The sequence below is a fragment of the Lagopus leucura genome, unplaced genomic scaffold (genome assembly GCF_019238085.1).
Source record: "Lagopus leucura isolate 7727_CA_CO unplaced genomic scaffold, USGS_WTPT01 Super-Scaffold_100044, whole genome shotgun sequence".
In the NCBI taxonomy this organism is placed as follows: Eukaryota; Metazoa; Chordata; class Aves; order Galliformes; family Phasianidae; genus Lagopus; species Lagopus leucura.
The window spans coordinates 2,844,368-2,872,250 of NW_024962291.1; the positions used below are offsets into that span (position 1 = coordinate 2,844,368).

General features: G+C 44.8%; 1 long non-coding RNA gene across 1 annotated transcript in view; it reads left to right on the forward strand.

The window, feature by feature from the left end:
* The first annotated feature begins 678 nt into the window (after positions 1-678).
* LOC122187222 overlaps positions 679-27,883 on the forward strand; it is a 167,219-nt gene continuing 140,014 nt past the window's right edge. The window contains exon 1 of the long non-coding RNA XR_006181262.1: positions 679-761. This is a non-coding gene — a long non-coding RNA (uncharacterized LOC122187222). The remainder of the gene's footprint in view (positions 762-27,883) is intronic.

Sequence of the window (27,883 nt, forward strand, 5' to 3'; positions counted from 1 at the left end):
GCAGGAGGAGTCTGTCCAGCTGGGAGAAGAAGCGCTCACCTTGAGGTGTCCACGAATAGGAAGACAGGCCATGATGGGAAGAGATGGAAAGATGGTATGAGTCAGGGGTGGGAATAGCCAAATTCAGCACTGCTTTTAGGCAGAGGAAACTCTGCTGACATCTTATAGCTTCAGGCAAATACCAGCAAAAACATCTGGGCTGGATCTTGATCAATATAAATCTGCTTCAGGGGCCACTGACTTCAGCAGTGCCACACCAATTTACGCATGTGGAAGGTTCAGTCCTCTGCCTGCTTGCTTGCTTCCCTGCTCTCAGACCTGTCTACTTTTGGGGTCCTGTGGAGCGCTCTCTGGCTGAATTTGTGGGGCTCAAGATAGAGGGCTTCCTGGTAAATGAGAAAAACACTGTCCTTCCATCCCACTTCATCTGCCTGGGATTTCCGACTGAAAGGCACTGACTAATTCCATCTGGCAGGCTGACCACGCTTCAAAGACTGCAGATCCTGAGACTTTTAACTTACAAACAAAACTATGCATTAAAGAAAAAAAAAAAAAAGAAAAAAAAAAAGGAGGGGGGGGGGGCCCCGGGGAGTGGGGAAGACAGCTCTCCCGAGGGACAGTCTCTGAGAAATCCAAAACAAGGTCTCAGCGCCTGCCCTGGTGCTCCGGCTGACGCCAGTGTTTTTTCTGCCCCTTTTAAAACTGAGCTGGAGTGTTCCCGACTCCTCCATTCGACACCTCTGGCTCCCTTATTCCCCTCGGTGAGTGGGGTGGGGGGGGGAGGCTGGAAGGGAGAGGCCAGAGCAGAGGAGGAAAGAAATGCCTGGTATTGATCCACCAGGGCTGGCCAGACTGCAAGAAATTCCGGTTCGTGAAAAATGTTGCGGTTTAGAACATTTGTTTTCGTTCCACGGTGGGATGAAACCAAGGCTTTCTGGAAAGGGAGGGGGGAAAGAGGAGGAGAGGAGAAGAAAAATGACCCTTTTTTGTTGTTGTTGTTGTCAGGGAGGGGCAGCTTCTCAATGGTATGGGTGCCTGCATCACAGGCTGGGGTGTCAGTCCTTGCCCATCAGCCTCTTGGATGGAGGCTGTGTTCCTCCAGTTGAGTAGGGCAGTGGCTGGAAGGAAGCCTGTTGGGATGAGGAGGGACCTCCTGCTCATCATGTGCTCTGGTAGGGGAGAATCTGGGGGAGATGTTCAGTACTGGGACCTATGACACTCATGGCAGTGCTCGTGCTTTGTGGGAGCTGTGCCCTTGTTTTTTTCCCCGCTAAACTGGGTGAGGGGCCAGCTCACCTGCAGGGAGGTGATAAAGGTCTCTTCACTCCAGCGTTGTAAAATCCTGACTCGAGATTTGAACAGAGGGGAGTTGGAGTGATTACGTAAAGTAATGGACTTACACATTGCTCTTCCCTTTAAAAAAAAAAATAAAGTGTTGTCTTATTGCACAGGCCTGGTCATGGGTAATGGGAATTCCTTGCAGAGAAGAATAGGAGAAGGTAAAAGCCCAAGCAGAGCTGGGAGACTTGAAGATGTCAAACAATAGGACAAAGATAGCATGCAGCTCTCATGCTTTCCAGGGAGGCCCTACAGGGTGGTGAATGAAGATCTGAGCTTGCCTTTGGGTGACTGAATAGTGAGCAAAGCAATGGTAATCTGGTGATCTTTTGCATCTCCCCCAAAGTCAGAGTACAAATCAGTCTGTAATGTGGACAATGGGATGTGGCAGTGCTGCCTCCCATCCTGGCTGACCCCTTGGCAGCTCTGCCCTAAGGAGCTGCTTTGTTTGTTTGCCAGGAGGTAAAAATCCCTTCTGGACGTCATGAAGCAAGTTGTGCAGAGGAAAATTGGGGGGGGAGTCTCTGCAAATGAGTCAGAGGGCTCCTCCAGGGGGCTGTGGGATTGTGGAGAGAGGTGGAAGAGCGTGGCTACTATAGGCACTAAGCCACAGGCATGAAGTTTTGGAGCTCACAGACCTAGGAGCACAATGGGACCTTCATCAGCTCTTTCCAGGGCAGGAGGGCTTGCAATAGAACCTGAAGTGTTTGGTATTTTGATTGTTAGAGGCCACATCTTCCAAGGCAAATGCTTTGGAGTAGCCAAGGAAGGTATAGCTGAGGCTGCTATGTGAAAGCTGCTTACAGAGCAAGCTTATTCCTCCAGAGGGGATTTCTTGCCTATATTGTACATCCAAAGCTTTTTCGCTAGCCGTGAGCCTGTCTTTCTGTGAGGACCCCTATTCCTGGCTTTCACCCAGCACTGCTCTCAGGACCTTCAGTGGCCACAGCCTCTTGCCCCAGTCCTGTTCCTGTGAGGCAGGAGTATCACCAACCCGCTGTGAGACAGTCACATATTGAAAGGTGACTTGGTGTCTTCCACTTCCCCTGTAATATCATTGGTTATCCCTTCTGAGGAGGGTTTCCTGCTGAATGAGACCAGTTATGGCTGCCACTGTTGTGGTAAGAGGGGCAGCTGCTCTTGAAGTCCAGGCCTGTCTCAGGTTGGTAATGTGTCCATAAAGCTGTCTGGTTAGTCTGATAATATCTGGAATCATCTAAGATTTTGCAGGACTCCAAGGTTGTGTATAACTTATTCTCTTTCATTTTCCACTGATAACAAGAGACGGATACTGCTTGCTCTCACCAAAGGAGCAGGTGGAATTTAACAACCGTGGCTAGATGTCTCACTGTGGTGTCCCTGGTGCCAAAAGTAAATGGCACCAAAGCAGCCTTTCTTGCTCTTCCTCCCCCCCTTTTTTTTTTTTTTTTGCATAGACTATAATTAGTAGGTTTCTCCTGACCTGTCTCTGTATTGCAAATGAGCCAGTGCTGCAAAGCAACTTCAATATCTGGTAAACTCATCACCCCAAAGCATCTGAGGCTCCTTGTGGGACTCTGCTAAGCATCCAGTGAAACAGAAGGCAGGGTTGAGTCTGTAGCAGTGCATTTCATTACTTACACACTGAAGGCATGACTCAGTGTTGTGCTGACTTAAACTAGACTGGGGTAGGGAGAGCATTACTTCCTTGGTCCTACTATCTTTTGTTTTTGTACAAGAAACAAAACTTGCTGTTTTCCCCACGCCAAAGCATGCAGATGCACAATGCACTTCTGCAGGCTCCCCTGGAAGAACTTGCTGCAATCTGTTTTAAACACTCAGCAGCTTTCTCATTATTTATCAGGAAGCCTGCCTGGTAATGCAGCATAGTATGGAGCCTGCAGAATGTTACTGTGAGTAATATGTATCTGTATATCCTGTAGAACTGGAAGATTTGTTAAGCCAAAAACTTCACAGTATTCAAAAAGTCACTTTTCATGCACATTTTTCATTGTAACTGAATTTCAAGTTACTTAACACTCCCCCCCCCCCCTTCCTCCTTCCCTCATTCTCCTCAAAAGGGACAATCATTTTGAAAAACACAATTGTCTGCATGCCACATTCTCCTCTGTAAAGAGATGCCCTGCTGTACATTGAAGAGCAAATGCACATGGAGGCAGGGTAGAGTTGCCTCCTAGTGTCCTGTTTGAGGAGGAGGGTGGGGCTAGTACCTCTTTGTACACGCTCAGCATTTCATGTTGAAAGACCATAGGCTTAGTTGCTAACGATATTGCCAACTGCTAACCATCCTCTCTGGTGGTTTTGGTGCCAGGCATATGACTCAGGCTGAGTTCTTGATGGGATCGCATCAGCTGAAATGGTTCAGCCGTGTTCGAGAATGAGATAAGAGAAAACAGTCTTTTGGGAGTCTGATTTGTCTGGGATGAACTTCCTCCATCACCTCTGGAGGAAGATGGGGGTGTTCAGTCAGCCCATCTGAAAGTAGGTGCCTAATAGGAGTGGCATGAATTACACCATTGGCAGTTTAGAAAGCTTGCTTAAAGTAGGCTCCTCGTTCTTAGAATGGTTGTGTACAATATTCTGAGGCTGACAAAGAGCCTGTTGCTGTTAGCATGGGAAAATGAAGAAATCAGCCTTGTTATATGTTTTGTAGAGGGTGAAAAACAATCCTTGTTTGCAGTGGTGAGAGTTTGGTAAATTGTCTGATGGGTCCATTTGAGCTGTGCGTTGTTGCAGTGCCTATACAAAAAGGAGGAAGATGTATTTCATCATGAACCTTTCTAATGACTTTCTTGGTAATGTGAGGCTAGAAAGGAGACAAAAGGTTGTCTATCCCTCCTGTCATCATTGTGGCTTCAGTTTTGCTGCTGGCTGGGAGGAGATTCAACCAGATTTCAAGTGCACGAGTAATGCTGGGAGCTGAATCTGCGAAGGGAGCAAATAGAGACAAGAAACCTGGCATGGGAACACATGCAGGAGATCTGGGGCCTGAGATACTGCTGCAAACCAGTGGGGAAGAGCAGTCTACTCTTGGGAACAGAGCTAGAAGGATGGGACTGGGAGATGGAAAGAGCATAGGAGAGAAGGGGAAGCAGCTGAAGTCGTTGGTGAGGCAAGGATCATCAGGGTACTAGAAGAGGTTCAGAATTTAAGCAAGACCTTGTCTAAGAGAAGTGGAAACTCCGTTGTGGAAGCAGCTGTGCAGAATGAGGCAGAACAAGGACAGGCTGTGGGAGACAGGCAGAAAAATTCAGGCTTGGATGGGGACCAGGGAAGAATGATCTGGGATGTCCTGTGGAAAAAACTGGCTGTGTCACAATGACCATGTTCAGGGGAACCAGTTACTGCTGCGTGAATGACCTGGATTTTGGCACACGGAGGGCTTCCAGCTCCTAGCATATAACATCCTTTGTGGGTATAATACTGTATGGAGTGAATGTATTTTTTCATCTGGATTTTTCTCTCTGCTCTATTTCTTGTGCTAACCTTTCCTTGGTGTTTTTTTCTCTACTACTTTTTCCAGCCTTTCATGTTCAAACTTTGGGCCCAAGAAGGTTTCTGCTGCACTCCCAAACATACATCGTTCTAGCAGTTTGAAGTATTGAGTGAAATGTGTTCATCTTTCACTAGCTGGAGCAAAGAGACATAAGAAAGAGGTTTCCAGGAAAAATACCCTCAAGTCCGAGGAATAGCGTATCATCTGTATACCAGGACGTAATCATTCACTTCTGGCTGCTAACCACTCTATTGTACTAAGGCAGAAAAGGGGCCTTGTGCTTCTTCTGGCCTCTGAGGCTATAACTTGATCTTTGTCTCTGTCCGGCGCTGCATTTCAAACCCAGGCTGATACCGTGTGCAGCCCTTGGACAATCCTGCCTTTCTACGCACTTGCTGTTCCATGACCCTCTGGCAGAACCTCCTGCCCCCATTATTCATCCTGACATGGTTTGTAATGGACGGAGCGAACCTGCAGGAGCCAGCTTGCAAATTTCCCTAAGGCTGTCAAAGAAAGAGCACTATATGCAGGCAGAAGCACACAGCATGCAAACGTGCTCTTCCTGTGTTTTCACATGCTGTTTGTGCACGGATGTGTTTATGCACACTCATCTGCACACGCATTTTTTGAAGACTTGTTTTGTATCCTCCATGAAAAGCTGAGAATGAAAAATGTGTCAATATACATAAGGGAGCTCTTCAGTATGTTTTTTTTTGAAGTTTCAACTTGCAGCTGCTTTCTAATGTTAGGATAGGGTGGGGAATGGAAGAAGAGAAGGAAAAGAGAAAGCAAGCAGGATGCAGAATAAAAAAGGGAAAAAAGAAGGGGAGAAAAAGTGGAGAGGGGAGAAAAGAAGAGGGAAGGGAGAGTAGAGAAAGGAACAAGAGGAGGGAAAAACAGGGGAAATGAAAAAGAGAAGGCACAGATAACAATGATTCAGAGCTTGTATACCTTAGAATCTGAGAGATCCAAAAGTTCTTGACCTGCATTCCCCGTTTCAGGAGCTCAGTACAATAACACACCGTGGTTTGTTTAAAACATGGCAACTCGAGTCTTGTGTTTCAGAGAAATGTTTCGCAATGGTGCTGAGGAGAGGAGCAAAAAGATTTAGCTGTTCCTCCTTGCTATCTCCCTCCCTCTGCCTTTTGGCATGCTTGGAACCAAACCCACTCTCTTCTGAAACAATGAATAACATTGCTGTTTTGATGGAGTTAGGCTTGAATTAAAACTTCATTGCTGGAAAAAAAAAAAAAAAAAAAGAAGGGGGGGGAAGAAATCCTCAAATCCACTGAGACAGGATGCTAGTATTCATTATCTCGTGGGTTTATAGCTGAATGGTTTGACATCTCACACGCAGAGTGATGGAAGTGTGTGCTGCAGAGTGGTCTGCAAGGGGACAGTCATCACGTGGGACTCTGACTCATTCGAGTGGATTTTGATTTCTGTTCAGCTTCTTTCATTCCGTTTAGAAAGGACAGAGTCAAGTGCTCCAGAGCAAGGTCTGGTGCACTAATGGAATAAACAGTATTGTGGAGGTGCTGGCAAAGTCTCAGTTTGACTTGGCTTTGCTGGTCTCCAAAGAGTTATATTATTGATTATTTATGAGTATTCGGATGACCTTTGAGCAGTAGGGAAAATGTTTATGAATCTAAAGGGCTTCACAAACTTTAGCACAAGAGCTTGTTTTGTCCAAAAAAATATGAACTGTAAGTGACTTCTTCATTATTCAGCCTTGCTTATCCTCTTACTTTAAAAGCCTTTGGTCACCCAGTTGTGGTGTAGAATCAAACTGTACAGGGCAGATGAGCAGTGACGTGCAAGTGAAAATCCAAGCGGGAAGCATGTGAGTAACTCCAATAGAGCAGCTGGTTTTGTTCAATGGGCTGGGGAAGGCTGAGTTATTCAAAGAAGTCAAAGGGAGTTAGGTACTGCTGACCCATTATGTTTGTGGGCTTTCACACCCACAGGGGTATACTTTTGAAAGCTGTAGATTCACTTGGGAAAAATTAGGATCCGTTTGTGAGCAATTTGTAAGTGGAAGGAAAAAAAAACACCAAGCCGGCGGCTGAATTTCCAATCAGTCCTACTGATAATGAATAACTTCTGCAGTTCTGCTTTTCGAAACTAACTTGGTGTTGTCCATTTCTCTGCGTGTAGTTTCAGGAAATTGAAAGTACTTGGGGGTAAAAATTATCCTCAAACTCTTCAGTTTAGAAAACTCATTCTTTTTTTGTCATTTTCAGGATTTTCTTGTGCTTTTTGTATTTCTGTTTCCAATATCCCAGCTTAAGTTGCATTCCTGGGTCAGTGTCTGCAGCTAGGTGAAGGATTGGTGCATCCTACCTGCAAAAGGCTGATCCCCTTCTATATGCTGTCTTAATGTTACATTGTACTCCCTTTGCCCATTGTAGACAAAGCCTAAAAAATGCCACACAAGGGAATTGTAATGTTTAGTGCGTCACTCCCCCAGCAACAGCCGAGAAATGCTGGCTATTGAACTTCCTTGCACCTGGCTTCAACTTCTAGAATAAATCAGAGCAGCCTAAAGCTTATTATAAATTACTCCTGGTTCCTGGTGACTCCTGGGGAGTCAGGCAGGGATCAAAGGGGAACACAAACAGCCCAGACACAGCTCCTTCCCTTTCCTGCAGTTGATGCTAGGCTTGGGTATCGCTGCAGTGGCTCTGTACTGTTATGGCTTGTTTTCCTTGGGAAGGTCTTCCACCTATGGTGTAAGAGAGCATCACCTGGCTGCTTCATGCTGACAGGGTCTTGTTACAACACTCTGCCTTTAAATTTCTGAGCATGGACTGTGAAGTTCAAGCAATGCTAATCCTGTTAAAGGCACTCTGGGGTCCTGTTTGTGGCCTGTAGTATTTAGCAGAGTTTCCTAGGGAGGGATGGATTTTTTGCTTGTTATACCAGCATAAGGTGAGTCAGTTCTGCTCCCCTCATGGAGCTGTCTGGTAGGACAGACTGTCAGTGACAGCAGACAACACAGTGGCCTAGTGACTCTTATTACCTGTGGTGCAATTGCACAATTAGTGACACAGCCAAGAACCACGAGGATGGATGCAGTGTCCATGCTCCTAATCATGCAAGATGTGGTTGGTCACAGTTGTCAGTCTGGGTTAATTTTCATAAAATCATAGGAACATTAAGGTTGGAAAAGACAAGTAAGATCACCAAGACCAACCATTAACCCACCCCCACCATGCCCACTAACCATGTCCCTCAGTGCTACACTGCCCTGATTCTTGAACACCTCCAGGAACTCTACCACCTGACTGCACAGTGTGTTCCAATGCCTGACAACAATTGTTGAGAAATTTTTCCTAATATCCAACCTGTATTTGGTGGTGTTTTTTTTTTCTCCAAAGACTTAGCTCCCGGAGTCATGGGGTTTATACAAGAGCTGTAAGTTTGAGTTGAAAAAAATCACCAAATTCCATCCTTATACATGTAGAATTTGAGGGTATAAACCTGAAAACCTCAGAAAAACAGAGGGTAGAGAAAGAAAAGTCTGTCTGTCCATTGGGTTTTGTTAATAATGAACAGCTTGTGATTATGTAAATGCAGTCTCTCAATGTTTTGAGCATATTCATGCTCTTTGGATGCATGGAACAGACAACACACAGCAGGCACCTCTAACATGCCTGGAACACTCCTAGCACACCCCTTGCTATAGGCGGTTGAATAAAACCCAGGGTATAATTCTCAGCTACCTTTCAGAGCAAGAATCAAAAACTTCTCAGAAAGGGCCCTTTTCTGTTACGTTCCAGTCACGTTTTCCATGAGGGCTGTTGCCATGCAGTTATTCAAGTGTTGGAGTGATTTGTGCTGCCTCTATTTTAATAACTAATCCATTGACTTTTCCATAGGTGTCCACATGAGTTCTAAGAACTAGAGCATAGAAAACCAATCGGGAAATAAATAAAAAAGAGGAAAGACCCTGTTTCTGTCTATCTGCAGAAAAAGGGGAGCTGGAGGGAGGAAAAAGGCTCTTTCCAGTGTGTCTCTAGGCTTATCTCACAGGAGGAGAGGCTGTCTGCTGGTTGAGGGCTTAGCTTGGTTCACTGCTGAGACTTTCTTGTTGGTGCAGTACGGGAAGTGATGGGTTTCTTGTGGTGCTCGGGCTCCTCACCCTCCCTCACTCATTCTCCAGCCAGCCATGGATGGATTGTGCCAATCCAGGGCAGGAGGAAGCATCAGGGCAAATTGTCTGATGTGTACTGTGCCAGAGAAGCTGTGGATGCCCCATCCCTGGAAGGGCTCCAGGCCAGGTTGGATGGGGTCTTGGGCAGCCTGATCTGGTGAGGGGCAGCCCAGCCCACGTGAGGGGATTTGAACTGGGTGATCTTTAAAGTCTTTTCCAAACTAAGCTGTTCTGTGAGTCTGTGGAAAAGGCATGTTTTGATGGCTGGAGTTAGTTTAATCTCCAGAGATTCTGGACTCTGTATATAAGGAGGAAATATTTCTTGATGAGAGTAGTGAGATGCTGATCTACTGAAAGATGTCTATGCCCATGGCACAGGGTTGGGCCCAATGATCTTTAGGGGTCCCTCCTGACTGAAACCATTCTATGTTTTTAGGCTGGTTTTGGTGGTGTCTAGTCTACTGTCATTATATTGCATGCAGCTGCCCCTTCTAGCCATCATTTCCACCTCTGTGCAGTGGGTACTTAATTGTCTGCTGGTGGCATTTGAGGACAAGAAACTGCTGGCTGAACAAGGAGATGCAGCTGCTTCCTCCCTCTCTGAGTCTGTCTCCTTGCCATGCAGCTGGAATTCACCTCTGGAGCATCTGTTTTGCGTTGCTCTGGCCCCATTAACGACTGGAGGGACCAAACAGTTTGAGGCTGGCAGTGGTGCTCAGGAGCACCCCTCGTCCTGCCAAGTTTCTTTTCTACTTGCTGTTGCCTGCAGTGATGTTCCTCATCAGGGGAGGTCTCGTGCCACATGGCTGTCTTGTTCCTTGTTCGCATGCTGTGGTGTTACAAGTAAGTTAGATGCTGTCCTCTGACTCGTCAGTTCACTGCCGTGCATTATAGTGGCACAGGGTCTGCATTCAGTAGGTTTCCTTCCTTTCTTCTCACGTGGCAGGTGCTCCTGAATGTTTTTCATAAGTTGTACCCTGTGCTTGTGACTTATGGTTGTTGTCAAGGCTGTTATCTCTCTCTTTGACTTTGTCAGAATTCTTCTGCAGGTAGTTACAAAGGAGAGCCCTGGAAGAAACCATCTCTTGCTTTCCTTTCAGCCCCTCTGTGTAATGAATATGTTGAATAGCTGGTGCCTGAGAAGCATGCAAAGTGCTGAACTTAACTAAAACCTGTTTACAACAGTGGCAAGATCTTGCTGCACCATCTAGGGTGCTTTCATAATTCTGAGGTGACTTCCAGGTGACACATGGATGCCAGGGAGGTTACCTTAGCTCAGTGCTTCCATAACTGTGTTATGTGTTCAGTGTGTTCAGTCCTGTGTTCAGGAAAGGATCATTCAAATATTAGAGGCTGGAACTGAAATCCTTGTTACCTGTGGAGAGCTTTCACAGTCCAAGAGGAATCAGGACTTTGAATCTGCAGAGGTAACTTTGTGCAGCATGCATTTCAGGCATAATTCTGCTTTTATTTTTTTTCCTTTAGAACAACCTGGTTATGAAGGAAATAGGGATGGTGCATGATGTGTTACTGGGGCAAGGGAAAGAAACCTGTGGTGATTCCTTCTGCAATCAAACCTGGCTTCAGAATATACAGAAAAGAACTCAATAAACCTTCTTGGACCAAGCTCCAGGTATTGTTGCAGGCATACCTGCTTGGAGGCTGTTTTCCCCTGCATCCAGCAGGTAACCAGCCTTGTTCACCACTGGGAGCAGTGCTGGGGATAACTTTATCTAGGTATGCCCTTGATCCCTTAGAGCAAGAGGTTTGTTGTTTTAGTATTTCTGAGGGCAGTTTTCTGCTCGTGAAGTTTGTGAGAATTGCAAGTCAGGTACCTTCAGTCAAATGCTTTGCAAGCTTTCTGCATGGACTCCTATCATTACCTTCTGCGCTGCTCAGATCTTTAGATCCTCATGACCAGAAGCGACCACAGAAGTCACTCAGTCTGATGTAGTGCAGCACCAATTGCAGAGCAAGGCACATTTCTGCAGGGATCAGGCAGTCTCCCTTCTGTTCCTACATTCAGCTTGGGCGTCTGCATGGCTAAACTAAGCAGAAGGCTCCATTCTCAACCTGCTCTCAAAGCCCCTTCCTCTCTCTCCCCTCCATGGCATTGTTTTCCCCATCCCTCCCCAGAAGCCCATTCCAGCACTGGGATCTGGTGCAGCAGCTGTGCTTCCCTCTGAGCTCAGCAGGCGGGAGTGGAGCTGGCAGGTGAGCAGGGATAGGGTTGTTTAGTCTGGGAGGCAATTAGTGCAAGTGAGCAGCATCTGGAGAGCATGCACAAAGGCTGACAGAGGGGAAACTTCTGCTTTAAGATGGAGCAGCGTGGGGGAAATGGGTAGGACCAAGGTTTGTTTTTTTTTTTACCAGATAAGGAGAAAAATACAAATAAGGGTGGGCCCATTTGTCACCTGTCCACTACTTCCTAGAGTTATCCTTGTGTCAAGCATAGCATAACAGAGCGGTTAGGAGATGGAAGGATTGGAAACAGCTCTTTTTCAGGAAAACAGAGGGAGAAGTTTTTTTAGGGATTTTTTTTTTTTTCCCTGGAAGGTAGATGAAAGCAAAAGGATCTCTGCTGTCTGCTTTACTTGTTCCTCCTTTAATTCAGTGGGAAATCAGGATTAAGAGAACACATAGGAGCAGCGTGGAGGGTAAGAGTCCATTTGGTGGAGTGGAGGCACTCATCCTGATCTGACAGCTGCCTAAAAGGCACTGTAGGAAGCTTCTTTAGTAAGGACAACTGGGTGGAGAGGAGCAAAGTCAAGCTGGAAAGAAACAGTGTGAATCCCTCTTGGGAGGGGAGAAGTCAGAATAGCTGTGAGTGAATCTCAGTTTTGCCACTGGGGATGTTGGGTAAGTTCGCCTTACCTTGAGTAAGTGTGTCTTCCTGCTGTTCTGCCTTACCTACCAGGAAAGCAGTTTTGCTGTGAGTTCCATTGGGAGCCTAAGTGTCTGTGCTTTGGGCATCCTGAGTATGGATCTTGAAACAAAGCCTGTGCCCTGAGATTCAGGTCATTTGAGGGCTAATTCATTACAGTTGGGAAGGGAGTTGTATTCAGTTTCATGCAATTTCACCTACTTCTTGTGTCTGAGCTCTGCATCAACAGATTAAATGCAACTTCTGGCTCTCTTTCTTGAAGGCAAGATTGCTCTGTGCCAAAGCTGCAGCCAGGGGAGGGAAATGTGTGGACACGGGCACCATAAAGCTACTTGAGCAATGTACTGCTGGAGGCAGGGTGCATTCTAGGCAGGAAGAACTTCTTGTGTGCTCTTTTCTTATGCTGTTTTCTCCATTTCTATTGCTGGCCACCATGGGAGCTGGGAATAGAGCTAGACGGAACTTTGATCTGAGCTGCTACTCTACCAGTGCAATTATGAAAGTCCTTAGTACTGTTGATCCCGTATGCCCTAAATGTCTCAGTGAGCTCACATCCACTAACCTGCAGAAGAGTTCCAGTAGTCTCGCGTGAAAGCATGGATTTTAAGTTGCAAGCTGCACACCAGCATGTGTTACACAACTCACCTGTTTTCTCAGAGCCTCGCTAACCCTGCTGGTGGTCCCACACACACACACACAGCTCAGTGACTGAGGAGCTAAGATGGCCACCCATGGCCAATGCAAAGAGATTTTTCAGGTCCTTGTTCCCTAGTGGAGTCCTCGCTGACCTTTCCAACAGTGCTGTGTGGGGCCGTCTGGCTGCCTAGGGCCAGGGGCTGGAAGAGGATCCCGTTGGGAATGAAGCCCCAGGACTGCCAAGGGTTTGCTGCCCTCCTATGGCTTTGGCCGGCACGGCCAGGGCCATAGGAGGCCAGGGTGGAGGAGGTGGTGGCTGATGGAGCCAGCCCTGCACACAGCCCCAGCGTCCTCGGTCAGGCTCTCTGTGTGCTCTTGTGCAGCCGATAGGTTGGAGCCTGGGCTCCCATTCAACCGGTTACACAAATCCAGCAGAACAGCAAGGTTTCCCCAAAGCAGCTCCATCTGTGCAGGGCACTTGTTCCTCAGGACTCCCTTGGTCGTGCTGTGCTTTGCCGGAGTTTGTGCCAAACCCAGTGCTTGTGGTTTAAAAATAACATTTGGATGTGACAGCTTCATTATTTACCTAGGAGCCAACGTTGTCTGGTAGGCAGAGCCAAACAGCTAGAAGTCTGAGGTGAGAAGTTCTCATCTACTGCTATTTTTGTATTGCCACCCGCTGCCTCAGTTTCCCTGCTGGTGAATTGGGGTTAATGAAAAACAGCTCTTGATAATTTCTACATAGCTGAGTTAACCTTAAGGATCTTGGTTAGGACTTTTTCCTCCAGAGTCCTTGAGCAATATCATGCTAGGGCAAACCAAGTATTTGTGCCTCTAGGTAATGGACCAAACCTTGAAAGAATCTATTAACACAGAGATCTGTAGTAAGGGCATCCTGGAAGACTTACGGTAGTGGCACTGCTATGTTGCTGGCTTGTCCATTACTTGCAGAAGAAAATATTGCATGCTCTATTCCCCTTCATTTTCAGCTTTGCTGGCTCTGCTTGTGCTTTTAATTTCAATGACAGCTCAAAGCCAAACATCTTTGCTTCTTCGCTCTGTACATTAATGATGTCTAAAACATACACAAACACCACAACATATAAGGAGAGTTGCCTTGTATAGTTTTCTTTTTTTTTTTTTTAAGTCAGACCTTAGAGATTTTCTTCTGCTTCTAGGACTCCTCATTCAAATAATGTAGTCCACTACGGACTGATGCGGGAGAGGAGACATGGAGGCTGTCAGCATCACCTGGCACAGCACAGACATCAGGATGGTGGCATCAGGATGCTGTGACCTCTGGCTGGTCATTGGAAGAAAGCTGATGTGATGGAACACTGTCCTGGCATAAGAATAGCTGCCTCCAAAGCCTTCCATTCCTCTCTACGTTCTCCGGAAAGGAATGGTTTAATACCATAGGCAAAGATTTTCTTATAGGTCTTCAGGTACCACAACTGTATTTTTCTTTGCTTCTTTCTGATGTATAAGGAAATGTCTTGAAAAGTGAGGTTTTCAAACTGTCTGGAGGAAAGCTCATCTTTTGGCATCTGCTTAAGCCATACCAAACACAGCAGGGGTTGTGTTCCTGGATGGCGTGCAGCAAGTAGGCACTACAGGTGTCAGGCATTTGCTGGAGCACTTCTTAGAGTTCTCTGATGGGTACTGGGACTGCCCTCTCACTGTAAGGTGAAGGCCTGAAGTTATTATATCTTAATCAATGTCGAGTTTTCTTGGAGTGCTGTGATTTTCTTTAAAAAAAATTAAATAGATCCTTGGTTGGGGCAAATCCATGCGGTTCCACTGACTGTCTTGCAGCTAAGCTAGGTTTTTGCTAGCGAGGAAGCCAGCTTTAAGAACTTAAAGGAGCCTTCCTAGGATTCACTCTTCTCTCCTTCATTTTTTGATGACAGGTTTTGACTCCTGTTTCCATTTTGCAAATGGCCAACAAGTCCTGAGCCAGGAAAAACTGGAATTCCTTTGATAGCTCAGATGAGATCATAATTTAGAGCCAAACTCTGCAGATGTTTGGGGCTTTGATTTGAATCATCCAATAACAGATTTACTTATTGCTGCTCACTTCAAATTTAGTGGTTGAGATTGTTTCCAATCAGCCACCTGATCAGCATCTACTGGGAAGCATGACCAGCCTGCCTCATCTGTTGAATCTGGAGTTGGAGAACTGAGCAGGTCCATGACACAGGACAAAGCATTCTTTGTGGAGTAAATTTTTCTTCTCTAAAAATATATATATTTTTTTCCCCTGATCCTTTGTTTTTCTTGTTACCGAGGTGTGGAAAGACAAAAAGAAGAAAAAAATAATAACTCCAGATTGAGCAGAAAACAGAGAGTAAAATTAGCTGAGGAACTTCCAAACAAGTGTGTATGTGTACACACAGGAGAGCTTGGTTTTGTTTACTATTTGTTTTGAATTTCCATTCTTTGCCCTCAGATCAAGCTCCAGGAGAAGGGAGAGCCTGGAATGAGGTCTCAGATGTCTGCAGCTCTGAAAAGCTGTGAGAGGAACCCTAGTGAAAGGCTGAAGCAGCAGATGCATGACACCCAAACAAAGGCATGTGCAACGCTTTCAGTGGCTTTTTGCTATAGAATACTTGCTTCCTGAGAGTTTTATTCCCTTTGTAATTACTGAGAAAGATGGTAACCAAGGAAAGGCCAGTATCTGTTAGCCTCTTCAGTGCTGTGCATCTGGGTGATGACTGTCATCTGCATCACAGGAGAGCCTAGAGGCTGAGACCAAGTGCTCTGGGCTGATCTGTGCATTGTAACACCAAAGTCCTTATCTGACAGATATGACAAAAGAACAAGACTCACAAAGGAAGTGCAGGAGCTCTCACATCAGTGTTAAGTAAAATCCTGCCTGGATGATTCCTTAACAACGAATTGATAAACTTTCAGCATGCTAATGATGCCATTGGGGCATTGGAGAAATAAGCAGCCTGTGTGGGTAAAATGTTCTATTAACTCCAATAACCAGATTTTTGCATCCTTTTTGTCGGCAGACTGCTTATTTTCTGGTCCTGGTGACTGCTGAAACCAAGTTCCACATGTAGATCACTGCCTGGTTTGAAGCCATGTGGTTGTTCCAATGTTCTCGGTCCTGTAAACATCTCCTAGAACATGGCATACCACTTCATCTGCCTCTCATTAAGTAGAGAATGTGATTACTGTTATGCACGGAGTTGTCAAACCAGTCTGGTGTTTGCAGACTTTACCAAAGATCAGGTGTCCTCCTTCACCACGATGCCATCCTCTTCTCAATAGCTGCCACTGGCAAAGTTAGAGAGTGCTTAAAAAACCCCACAAATATACAGTACACAAGATAAAGTACCAAAATACAGGTGTAGCGTGTGTCAGGGAATTATTTAAAGTGTCTGAAGCTTGAAACGCTGAAGTTAAAGTATCAGCTGGGATCTGGTCTTAGCTTGGTCACAAACAGAACATGCAAAGTGCTCAGGAAAGGAGGCCTTGTTGTGGAAAGCTAACTCTTCTGTGGCTGTTTCTTCCCACCTGGAGCTCCAGCAGAGGAAGAACACAGTGAAGAGAATGAGAAGCTGAAGAGAACAAGTGCCATTGCAGCATGGCGCGTTCTGGAGGGCCAGAATTGTTGTTAACTTCTGCCTGCTACACACACAGACTTGTTGGTCCTTGTGGGATGGGACTGCTTCCCCTTCTATTTTGCAGCTCTTCGTTATCTCTCATGAGAGAGGCAATGGTAACACAGTGTGTTTGTCTCTGCCTGGGTTCCTCTGCTCTCACCCTTCTAGTGTTCACCTTGCGTTAGGAAAAAGTGGAGTGTGCTGCAGAGCACAGATGTGCATACGTCCTCGTGGTAGAAGGAGGACTGGGAGCCATCTGCCTTTCATAAGCGCAGATGTTTCCCTCTGAAGGTGGGACTTATGTCAAGTGCCCTTCAACTGCTCAAGCTTACCTCCTGATAGAGTTGTGTTCATTATGTCAGGGCTAGCCACAGTTGAGAAAAGGGAGTGTTATCATTTGCCAGTTTACTCTGATACCCTGTGTATGTATGTTGTCTTTAACCAGGCTGAATAAAAAGCAGAAAGGTCTGCTCATGTCATGGACTTACTGGTAAATGCCGATGCCTTTCAACCTGTTGCTGTCCTGCTTTGGGGGCTGGTTGCAGACGGCTCCTCTGATTCATCAGCTTTTCTTCCATGGCTCTCACCTGGAGTTTGGGAATGTTTATCAATCATTAAGGTTGGAAAAGACCACTGAGATCACCAAGTCCAATCTTTGACCCACCATGCCCATTGACCACGTCCCTCAGTGCCACATCTCCATGGTTCCTGAACGCCTCCAGGCATGGTGACTCCACCACCTCCCTGGGCAGTCTGTGCCAGTGCATCACAGCTCTTTCTGAGAAAACTTTTTCTTAATATCCAGCCTGAACCTCCTCTGGTGCAACTCGAGTCCATTGCCTCTTTTCCTATTGCTGTTACCTGGGAGAATAGGCTGACTCCCACCTCAGCACAACCTCCTTTCCAGGCTGTTGTAGATATGTAATTATGGTGAAGAAGAGCTCCCAGAGCCCTCCCACCATGCTGTGGGGAGGCCCTGCAGGGCAGTGCTATGTGATCTGGCGCAGCACTGCAAGTTCTATGAAGCTGTCTTGCTCCCCAGGGAACACTCACATGCTCAGAGCAGCCGCGGCAGCAGCGAGGATAACCCCAGCGTGGGCAGGGGGCTGACTCATCTCTCCAGAAGAGGCAACACTGTTTATTAATTACTGCTCCTTTGAAGTGCGAAAATGGAGAAACTCTCTCATGGCCAATGTTGTGATTAACCATCTAATTGTTCTGCTGGTATGTTTGCTTAAGGGGCTTCCTTTGCTCCGTGTGCATTAAGAAATAGTTTCTCATCCTACCGTTGTTGCACCCAGATGATAGTCATTAGCAGTGTACCAGACACATTGTGTGTGTCTTGTCCTGATGTTGGTGTTTTGTTTTTTTTTCTATCCCTTAGTCCATCTCTGCTGAAGTGACTTCAGTGTTGGAGGGAGAATGATGGCTCTTCAGAGTAAAGTCTTTTGTTCCTACAACACACAGAGAATCTCTTTGTGGAAGAATCAATTATTTGTCCCAGCCAACAGATCCCTCAGTTTTCTGTCTCAGGAGACCATGCCACAGGTGATGGAGGGTGCTCACATCCCAAAGACCCACCAGCCTGGACTGCAGATGCTGGCTGCATGCTCAGACCCCACTGAGATGCAGAACCACAGCCTGTCCTGCCAGCCCTGATGTTCTCATCCCGGATATGTACGAGTTAGAAATGGGGTTTGGAGGGAGTTGGCATACCCACCTGTGGGAAAGTCTCCTCTTTGATGGACAGAAGCACTGAGGTTTATCCAAAGCTTTCTTTGTGCCTCCTAGGCTTTGCCTGTCTTTGCTTAAATGTTCGATTGAACTTAAATCTTGGAGCTTGGCAGATTCAACATGGGTGACAATCTGCTTGATCTGAAGTATGGAGAGAAACTAGAGAAAGTTGCTTTACCTTTGCCTTGTTCTATATGTGTCTGTGATAATGGGAAACTCAGAATGCGTCTGAGCAAGCCAGATGTGAAAGTAAATGGTATCGGTAGCAGGCAGCTAGTGCTGGAAATTTTTGTCTGATCATTAATTCCAGGCCAGTTCCCATTGAATGTTCCATTACAGGTACAATTTCCACCAAAACGCATTTCAGGACCGTTTCAAACCTTTTTTTTTTTTTTTTTTTTTACTGTATCCAACAAAGCAAAAGCAGGTTTTGAAATGACAAGTAGCTGAAAGCAAGGGAAGACTTGTACTTGCTCAGTCTTGCTGACATTGCCGTTCCCTTCTATGTATGGTAAGCATTGCAAAATCCAGCATTTCCTTCGTGCTGCTCACGTGGAAGTCCATGCAAGCTTTACTACTTGTCTCCAGATCCCATGAAACCTTAGATTTTCCTCTTCATTGTGCACTATGCAGTATCTCAGGCAGAAAGGCACTTTCCATGCTCTGGGCAACTGTGTTGTGCTGCAGCACAGTGGCTCCTGCTGTGCCCAGTCCTGCAAGGCTGTGGGCTGCAGCTAGAGGGGGTGAGCAGGCAGAAGATAGTTTCTGCTAAAATTTCACATTTGAAACTTTTCATCTCACCCCCATCATTTCTCCTTCCCCTGCTTTCAGTAGCACCTGCAGGCATGTCTCTTTCTCTAGTAGACTTCTGCTGTGTATGTGTGCATTTCTGATACGCATGCAGGTATATATACTGCATGTATGTATGTTTTATATGAGTGTGTATCTATGCACGTGCAGCATATCTACCTATCAGCATTAGAAACTGTGATTTGCTGTGAGACAGTGCGAGGTCTCTGCTGGTGACTGAGGTTGGAGTGCCTGAAATGTTGTGCACACGTCATGAGTAAGTGGCCCTTTCTGCCGAGATCTCGCAGTCCAAGTGTATGATTAGGAACAACAGATGGATACCACAAACAGACAGGCGGCGTGGGTGGGGGAGGAGCACAAAATACCACTGAGATAATTAGGATGAATGATTAATGATTCGACTGGATAAGAAGGGGCCACAATGCTCTAGCTGAATATTGCTGGTGATGCCTCACAGGGACCTCCTGATGGAGGTGGACAAGAGATGCACTGTATTTTGTACTCGCTTGTTATCCAGGCTACTAATTTCCCCCTGAGTCCGTGTTTGTAGATGTTTGGCTCTAAGATTACACTGCGGCTACACTGTAAGGATGGTGTAACTCCAGTGTGTTCTGTATGGAATGCAGACCCAACTGTGCTGAAACACTAGTCCTTACAGGAATTTGGATCTCGTAGGAGCTGATCCAACACCCACTGGAGTCAGTGAGCTCTTGACCCGTATGGGATTTGGGACAGTCCCAGAATGTTCAAGTGGGCTTCAAACTGGGCTGAACAAGTGGGATACGCATTTAAGACGATAAGAAGAAACGCTTTGTATGAAATTCATTTAATATCTTTCTGTTTGCATGTACACATTTTTACTGTGTGAAATCAGACTGATTTTTTATCTGCTGCATCTATCTTGACATGTGGTGTATGTTACAGTGGACCGATCAGTTACATGATTAAAATACATGGTAAACAGATTCACAGCATGCTTAACACTAGCAGTTTTGTATTTTTGCAATAATTTTACCCCAACTCTTTCTCTCATGAAGTGTGATTTTGTTGTTGCCTCTTTGTTTTCCCCTGAGAGATTGCCCATTGCTTTCCTAAGTCAACTCAGTCTATTTCCTGAAGATTCTTCCATTGCTTTTATGGTAGCTAAGTGGCTTGTGAGTACTCAAGGTTGTCAAGCTTTCTCCCCACTTAAACAAATTGCACTGATGTTGAAAAGGATCACAAAACACAGTGCCTTTTGGCTGCCAGGGTCACCCCATATTGTTGACTTCAAGGAACTGAGGGAAGGCAGGAGAAGGGAAATGGAAGGTGCCAAGTAAAGATTTCTTGCATCATCACACAGGGTTTGGTTCTGACTCTGGTCAATGAAAAAGCTTTTACTGTGTGGCCAGGTGGAATATCAGATCATTTGATGCCACTCCAAAGAGGGTCATGTATGCACAACTTTGATCCCTCTGTATGTAAAGGGGTGCTCACCTTCACAGGGAGGTAGTATGCACTAGCACGCTATCCTTTAGTGTCTAGGTGTTGCAGCTATTACCAAGGGTTCTATTTCCATGTTACTTGGATTTTTGTGCATACTAAGGGAAAATATTTACAGCTGTTGTCATAGGCATGTGAAGAAATCTTACGCTACTTTTCAAGACAAAATTTTCAGACAGCTAGACTCGGCATGACGATTCAGAGAAGGATGCTGGTACTGATGCCAAACTTGTGGTTTTCTCTAACTCATTTTGCAGGACCTCCTTTTGCTGACTAGAAAGCCTTCACTTGAAATGCAATTACCCTAATGTAGAGAAAAGAACAGGCATAACCATGACAGATGAGAGGAAATTTCCTCAGATCATCCCTTCATCATCAACAGTGGCACATCTTCTGTACTTGCTTGATAAAAAGAAAGATTTAGGCTGGATCACTGTGTAAATGCATAACCTAACAGCCCAATTGTCTTCAGCAGAGCTTTACCAGTAAACGTTAAGTCATAAGAAAAGATAATTAAATAGAGGGCTAACTATAATCTCATAAGCAGTGCAAATTAGTACAGTTTTATTGGAGTCAATGGTGCAATGTCAGTGGAGAATCTGGCCTCTGGATGCACCCAAATGATGGCAACGTGGTAGCAAACTTCCTCCTAGAAACAGCCTCACTTTTTGTTAACTCTTACATTCTTTCTGATCTGCCATCCTTTTTTAAATGTACTTTTTGTGATGCATCTTGGCTGGTCTCTCTTTGACATTCTCAGCATTTTTTTAATCTCTACTGTACCCTTTCCATTAATTCAGTTCTTTAGCTGTGTTGCCACCTTTTCATTTTTCTCTGCTTGTCTGCCTCATCATCCTTTCTCTGCATTGAGCATCGCAAGATGTTGGGATTATGTGAATTGAAATATTCTCATAGAGTGGATTGACACACGCGCCTTTGTTCTGTGGAGCTTGTTTTCGTTATGTCATCCTTCCCCTACGATTGCTTCCTGGGTCTTTGTGAAGTAATGGACATGGTGGTTTACCTCATACCTTCTGGCTACTTCTGATACCCAAGTCTTTGATACATCAATGCTCAGCTTTGAAGAGGCATGCTGACAGTGGTGGGCCATTCCAGAAATCTGAAACCACATGTCTGCATTCTCATTTTCCAGCTGGAGATACTATGAAGAAGTACTGATAGTGATGGCGATATTGTATGCTGAATATGAGTCAGGAAGACCGTGGAGATGGGAACAGTCATTTCCCTTCATCTCTGTAAAAAAGAAGATCTATCTAACTCAGAACTTCTGAATGACAGAGGGGATCTGAGCTGGTGATTGCACTGTCTGAAGATGCTGTGTTCACTGGTTCCACACACAGAAGCTGTTAGTAAATGTAGAGCTGCTGTTATTTGCCCCCATTCATTCCTGGGGCCAAGTACTGAAACTCACATAGAGAAGGATGCACACCAGACCTGTTCGTGTTTGCTCAAACACTCTGAGAGGTTGTAGGGAATGCACCTGTATCACACGTTATGTAAACCTGGAACATCTGGTGTGTGTGGCAGAGAGGATTTAAAGCCTGGAGTCACAGCTGAGGTCACTTGTTTTCAGCTGATGTGCTTGGGCACAGAAGGGGCAGAGGAGCAATGCAGTTCTCTCGACAAGCAGGAGACCACAAAGAGCACGTGGAGGAAGGGAATTGCTGGTAAATAAAAGTTAGTTTTTGTGAAGTAAAGAAACAGAAACAAGAGATCTAATTAAAGAGAAGAACAACTAGTGTGCTCAAGAAGAGAAGTGTAGCTTGTGGTGATGGCTGAGAAGAGGAGCTTAAGAAGGAATGAGGAGGCAGAGGAACTTGTACGGTGAAGAGAAGAGACTATGTACCCTGAAAAAGCAAAGAAAATTAGGTAAATAAGCATGTGGTAATGGATAGACATCAGTGGTAGATGGGTGAGCAGATAGGAGAAAAAAAAATGCTGATGCTGTCAAAGCATGTTTGAGTGGATGGTATATTAGTCCTAAGATTGCACCTAGTCTGTTTGGGGTATGGAATTGGGTCAGTAAGAGACAGTTGAAACATATGTTAAATGCTGTGAGTCTGGTTAACAAAATGTAGGCTCTTCAATTAATTTTTTCTGCGTGTGAAAGTGACTCTCTTGGGATAAATGAAAGAATGGTGAAATAAGTATTATTGAATGTGTTCATATGCTTAGGAACATGACTTTGTCCATATATGTAAGGATATTGCTGTGTTTATATGGAGAAATTGGTAAGAGTAGCATGGAATAAAAATGAATGTATGTTGGTCAAACTGATTTTGATTGTGAGTGTCTAGCATTGAGGCTTTTCTACAAGCTTCAGACTTAGTTGGTGCATTGTGATGTCTTTTGGTTTCTCTGGAAATTTTTTAGTTACAAGGACTGTTGTAATGTAGATTTCAGTCATTTTTTCAATTGCTTGTTTTTGGTTCAGAAACCAGGAAGCTATAGAAGGGCTAAGAGATCACGAATTGGTAATTTTTTAAAATGAAATATCTTTGGGTTTGTTTTTTTTCCAGTCTTGTGGTTTGTGCTGTCATTACTTATCCACATATCAACTAATTTTGGGTGAAGAAAAATCTATCTCGTGTGAGTGCAGCATGCTATATCAAAGGAGTGGTTTGCTACGCGTTTGTGATGTTTTGCATTGTGACTTTTATTAATTCTTCTTAAGAGGTTTCTATTCTTTTTCTACTCTGTTCTCTTGTTCCTTGAGGAACTGCTTTAATATGATATATGACCTGAAGTCAGTCCTAGATAGAGTGACACTGACTGCTCTCCACTAACATCTTCATTTCTCGTGAGCTGTTAACATGGACTGTGACAGCAGTATCTGTCACAGTGGACTGGTATGCTTTTGGCAGCTATTGCTGGTGGCTGCCATGGCTTGGATCAAGTTCTTGTTCTGCTGTCTTTCTGCATCTGTGTCTATTGTGAATGTGTCTTTGCATACTTGAGTGATAGTCAAACCACTCATTAACATGTGAAGAGCTATGGCAAGGGGAGGACATTTCAGGGGGGCATCCAACTTTTTGGGGTTTTCCTGAGCTCTGCTCATAGTTGCATCACTTATAGAGTTATTATATATGTTGATTCATCAGAATAAATTTGCTGTGAGTGCTTGGTGTTCTGTGGTCTGTTTTGTCTTCTGCTGGAAACCATTCTGAAGGTGAGCAGGGAATGTGTGCCAAGAACCTAGCTTGATCCATGTGGATCACTGACAGACTGCATGGATGCTGTGTAGTTTTCCTACTATGCCTAAAGCTGTTGTGATTCTTGGTTTTGCTTTGAGTGAGAGGATGTTCAACAATATGCACTGAGCACCAAATAGGGCAGGACCAACTGGCTTTAAATACACAACAAGCTCTCCTGTACAAAAATTGAATAGATGCAACAGAAAACACGTAACTCTACAAGCTTGTTCAGCTAACAGCTGTGACTGAATGCTAGCAGTTGGGGGGCGCCCCCCCCCCCCACAACCCCCGGGGGAATATGTGTGCTTATACAAAGGACAGCAAAAACAATATTATCAGAAGGTTTGCCAACTGTCCTCCTAGTGCTGAGGTTCTGTTAGTAAAGATACTTTGTATCTTTAAATCAATGGGGATTTGAATATAAAGTTCCAGAACAGACTCTGTTTTGCTGCCAAAACACTGAAATGTGGAATCTGTTCCTGCCAGTTCCTTAAAACATACAGTATTTCTTCCTGCGTCTTTATACTCTCACTAACTGTCATGATATGGGCTCGTGTTCAATCTGAAATAGTTTGGCAGGTCTGGACTCTGGCTTTTGCTCACTCTCAGGTTCTAGTGATGCTGCTTAGAGCAAGTGCTATGTCTGTTAAGTCATCTACTCTCTTCTTCGAATCTATCTGTAGTTGTGATAAGAGATGCTTTTGAGTTCCTCCTGTTCAATAAGGCTCTTCAGGCATAGTGGTACATGGGGTGTGATGCCTCATGTGTGAAAGAGTTAAGCAGCTTTGAGAATTCACCAAGATCTGAATTCTAGGCTGTTCTAAGTCGTGGATTCTAGGCTACTAAAAATGGGAATTGTTCTGAGTAATCTGATAATGTTCTCTTCATTTGTGTTGCTTTGTTTCAGGGCGTTGTCACTTCATATCTGTCTGGAAGTGAGGTAGTGGAAGGACTTCTGGAAGTATTCAAAACTTTAATCTTTATCGTACATCTTTGGCTCGTGTGGGTATATGCTCAAATGCCCAACCCTTCAGCAATGCAATGGGTACAGTTCTCCTTTTCCCCTCCTCCCACTGAAAGAGCTGGAGCACCTAAGGCTGGGAATTGATATGCTATTCAACTTTCTTTAGTCACATGCATCGGGGCTTTCAGAACAAGCTGGTGCTCTTGGTGCTAGAGAAACATTGTCCCTGGGAAGGTGCATGGTAAGTGCCACAGACATCTAGTAGGTCAAATGATTCTTACAACATTGTCTTAGGAAACACTTGTAACTCGATTCAAAGGACTTTGTTTCTTGGAGCCAACCCGTAGCTCTTCTGATCCAATGATTGTCTTAAACTTTAAAAGCTCTCATACATTTCACCTGCATGTGGGTTGAGAGTTTGTTAACCATCAAAATTCTCTTTAGCCTCTCTCTGAAACTACTTACTCTATCCAATGCGCTTCATGTGTATTCCCTGTAGCCTGGGTCTTCATAACGCTCAAAGACTGCAGGATTCAAAAGGCAGACCCGTGTCTTGGAAGCCTACTTGTTAGGCTGGAACCCTGATTTTTTTATTGGGGGGGGGGGGGCCCTTTGATCAATTTTGCACAGAAGCCTCTCACCATGGGTTTACACTGGAGGGCTGTATCTCAGGATCACATCGCTGCTCTCACATTGCTAACAATTTCTGCAGCTCCTTGTGGAGTGTTTTCATGATATGTAATAAGATTTTTGGTGGTGTTATCTGATGGTGCAATTGGAGTGCAGTTAAGGTTTTTGTAGAAGGGGAACTACAAGAAGAGTGGTCTGATTTACAGGTGCTTCTGGCTCTTCTGCACATTCATTTTGAGTGCACTGGAGTTTCTGCATCTGAACACTTTATTGCTTACCAGCTGAGAAAAGGTAACAACTGCAGCTGTGGGGCTGTATGCTCTTATTGAAGCCCCTTTCCTTACAGCCCTCTTTAGCTTTGTGTTAGGAGCTCTAAGGTTTTCCTGGCCTGTCTGGCTGCCTTGCTTTATGGGACTGAGAAACAAATTCTGCCACTGAAGCTACATCTCAGCTTGCTGCAAACCTGAGCTTTTCTTAGGTATGCTAGATGAAGGAAAAGGCAGTGTACAACCTGCCAAAAGACAGTGTGAACCCTCTTGAAAGTTTTCACTGTTTTCCCCTCAACCAGGAAAACATACAGTATGGAGAGACAAGGGGGAGACATGGATCTCATAAGATAGATTTCCCCTTCGGCTTGGATTGTAATAACAAAATGTCTGAGTCACCACATGGTACATTGATATGAAGCAACTGCCTGCAGAAAAACCAAAGCCATGCATTTTTCTGAAAAACGAGGGGGGAAGAAGAAGAAGAAAAAATATTTATTTTCATTCTTTTGGCTAGCCTAATTTTTTTCTATTTCTCATTAACCTTTAGAAAATAAAGCTAGCTTTCCTGAGGGAAAATAGCACTTCTTTGCCTCATCCCACTAGAGCTGCCCTTCAGCAGCCAAATTTAGCTAAAGGCATGCAGTGGTTTCTTGGCCTACTGAGTTGAGTCTAACTTCTGGTCTGCAGGGGACCTGCCTTTAAGTCCCATAAAAGCTATTGCTGAGATTATGGAAAATTGTCTATCGTTTGGGCCGGATGCAAAGCCCCCTGGAGGCCACTGGAAATACCGATGAACTGTGGCATAACCCTCTTGTTCATACTGATTAGATCTCAGGACCATGAAGAGATACTATATCCCTTTAAAAACACAAAGCGTGGAGTTCCTCTCTAACCTCAGCCTTTGAAGTTGTTTATCTGAGTTCTCTATTCCCTAAGGAGAAGGGCCTGGGTACCTCCAAAGGTTCGTTTGCTCCAACTTGCATCAAGTATCCAAGATAACTTCCTTCTATAGGACTTCAATTTTTCCAGAGGTTTTAAGAGGAGTCTAGCTGACTAGCATAGATGTATAGTTATGTCAGCTGGAGATATGTATCAGGAATGCCTTACGAATATGGGGGCTTCTCTAAGTGGTTTCTCTTGTATTTTACAGATCACAGGTTTCTTTATCTTGTATGTTGATAAAAGAATATGGATTTTGAAACTCTGGTTCCTTTATCTCCAGCTAACCACAGGTTTGTGTAATGTATATCTGGATTTCCATCTTGGGCGATGCAAACTCTAGTGGATCAATGCCAGCTGCTCACACTGAGGCTTCAAGTAGGCTTAAAGCTTTGAAGGAGAAATATGAAGTATAACTGATATCGTAGAAAGAATTATATATGTCTATACGTTCTGCTCCAAATTGCCTGTTCAGAGAATTTCTTTTCTCACCAGAGCAAAGGAGTATGCATCTTGACACACGTGCAATCTGGAAAATTGGGAACATGACATGAAGGTGTATCAGAATAGCTCTTTAGATAAACGGTTAGATACTGTTATTAAGCAACTATCTTGGATTGATAAAAATTTAGAGGACCGTTTCTGTGGTGGTGGAGGCCGTCTAGAAACAAAGTGTGACCTCTGTTAGTTTCAGATCTGACCTTGTCTGGTGGCACTCCGTGCTACTAAAATATATGGCCCATGCACTTGTAGTACTTAATCCTTTAGACGTGTATCTAAGTAAATGTTTGTGTGATATTTTAGGAATGGTCAACATGGCCAAGCAGAAGACTTAAAGGAGCTTTTGGGCTAGTCTGTGCACGAGGGCTGTCAGAGTCACGTAGGGTTACACAGAAGCACCTATAATGATGACTGTACCCATCAACAAGGAGTGCAGCTCATGAAGTCTGTATCAATGAAACAAAAGTTTTGTCAGAACTTGCAGATCTTCCTCTATATGAGGGAATGTTTCAGAAACATTTCAACCTGAAGGGTTTTACAGTGAGGCAAACGGAAAAGAGCTGACATAGACTATCCCATGGGAGCTTCACCAGACAAGTTTTCCAGGAGCCTTTGTGCTCGCTAGGTAACCATTTCTTCCAGGCTATGGTTCATCCTATCTTGCCTTTCTCCCTCAAATGTTTGGTATCTAACCTAAACTGATTGTCTGAAGTATCTCTGCAGTCTGTGGAAATGTCAGGTCTTCTCACGGCGTGCACTGTTTCACACAGAAGGATGTGACGCATCTACCTCTTGTTGCATTTGACTCCTTGTGTTAGCTGCCATAGGAGTCTGACTAGTTTACACTGGACATCTAGCTTCTGTGCCCTCAAGTAAGATGTAAATCCCTTAATGTGTGCTCAGATCCTACTTAGGGGAGATGAAGGAAAGGGTGAAGAAGAAAAGATGAAGAAAGGGGTCAGTGTCTGTTCAGGGAAGGATGGATGAACATCTTAGAAACTTGTCTGTCTGTATTTATATATGTACCTAGCTTGCTCAGGAGTGAATGTAAGAGTCGTAATGTGTTGTAACAACAACTTTATTAGTAAGCTGCAGACACAAAACAGATGGTACCATGCCTATAAGCCACTAGATGGTGATCTTTATATATGTTAGCCATGTGCCCAGGTAGGTGAAGACACTATATTTTCTGTGAAACCTGACCTCCTCCTTCCC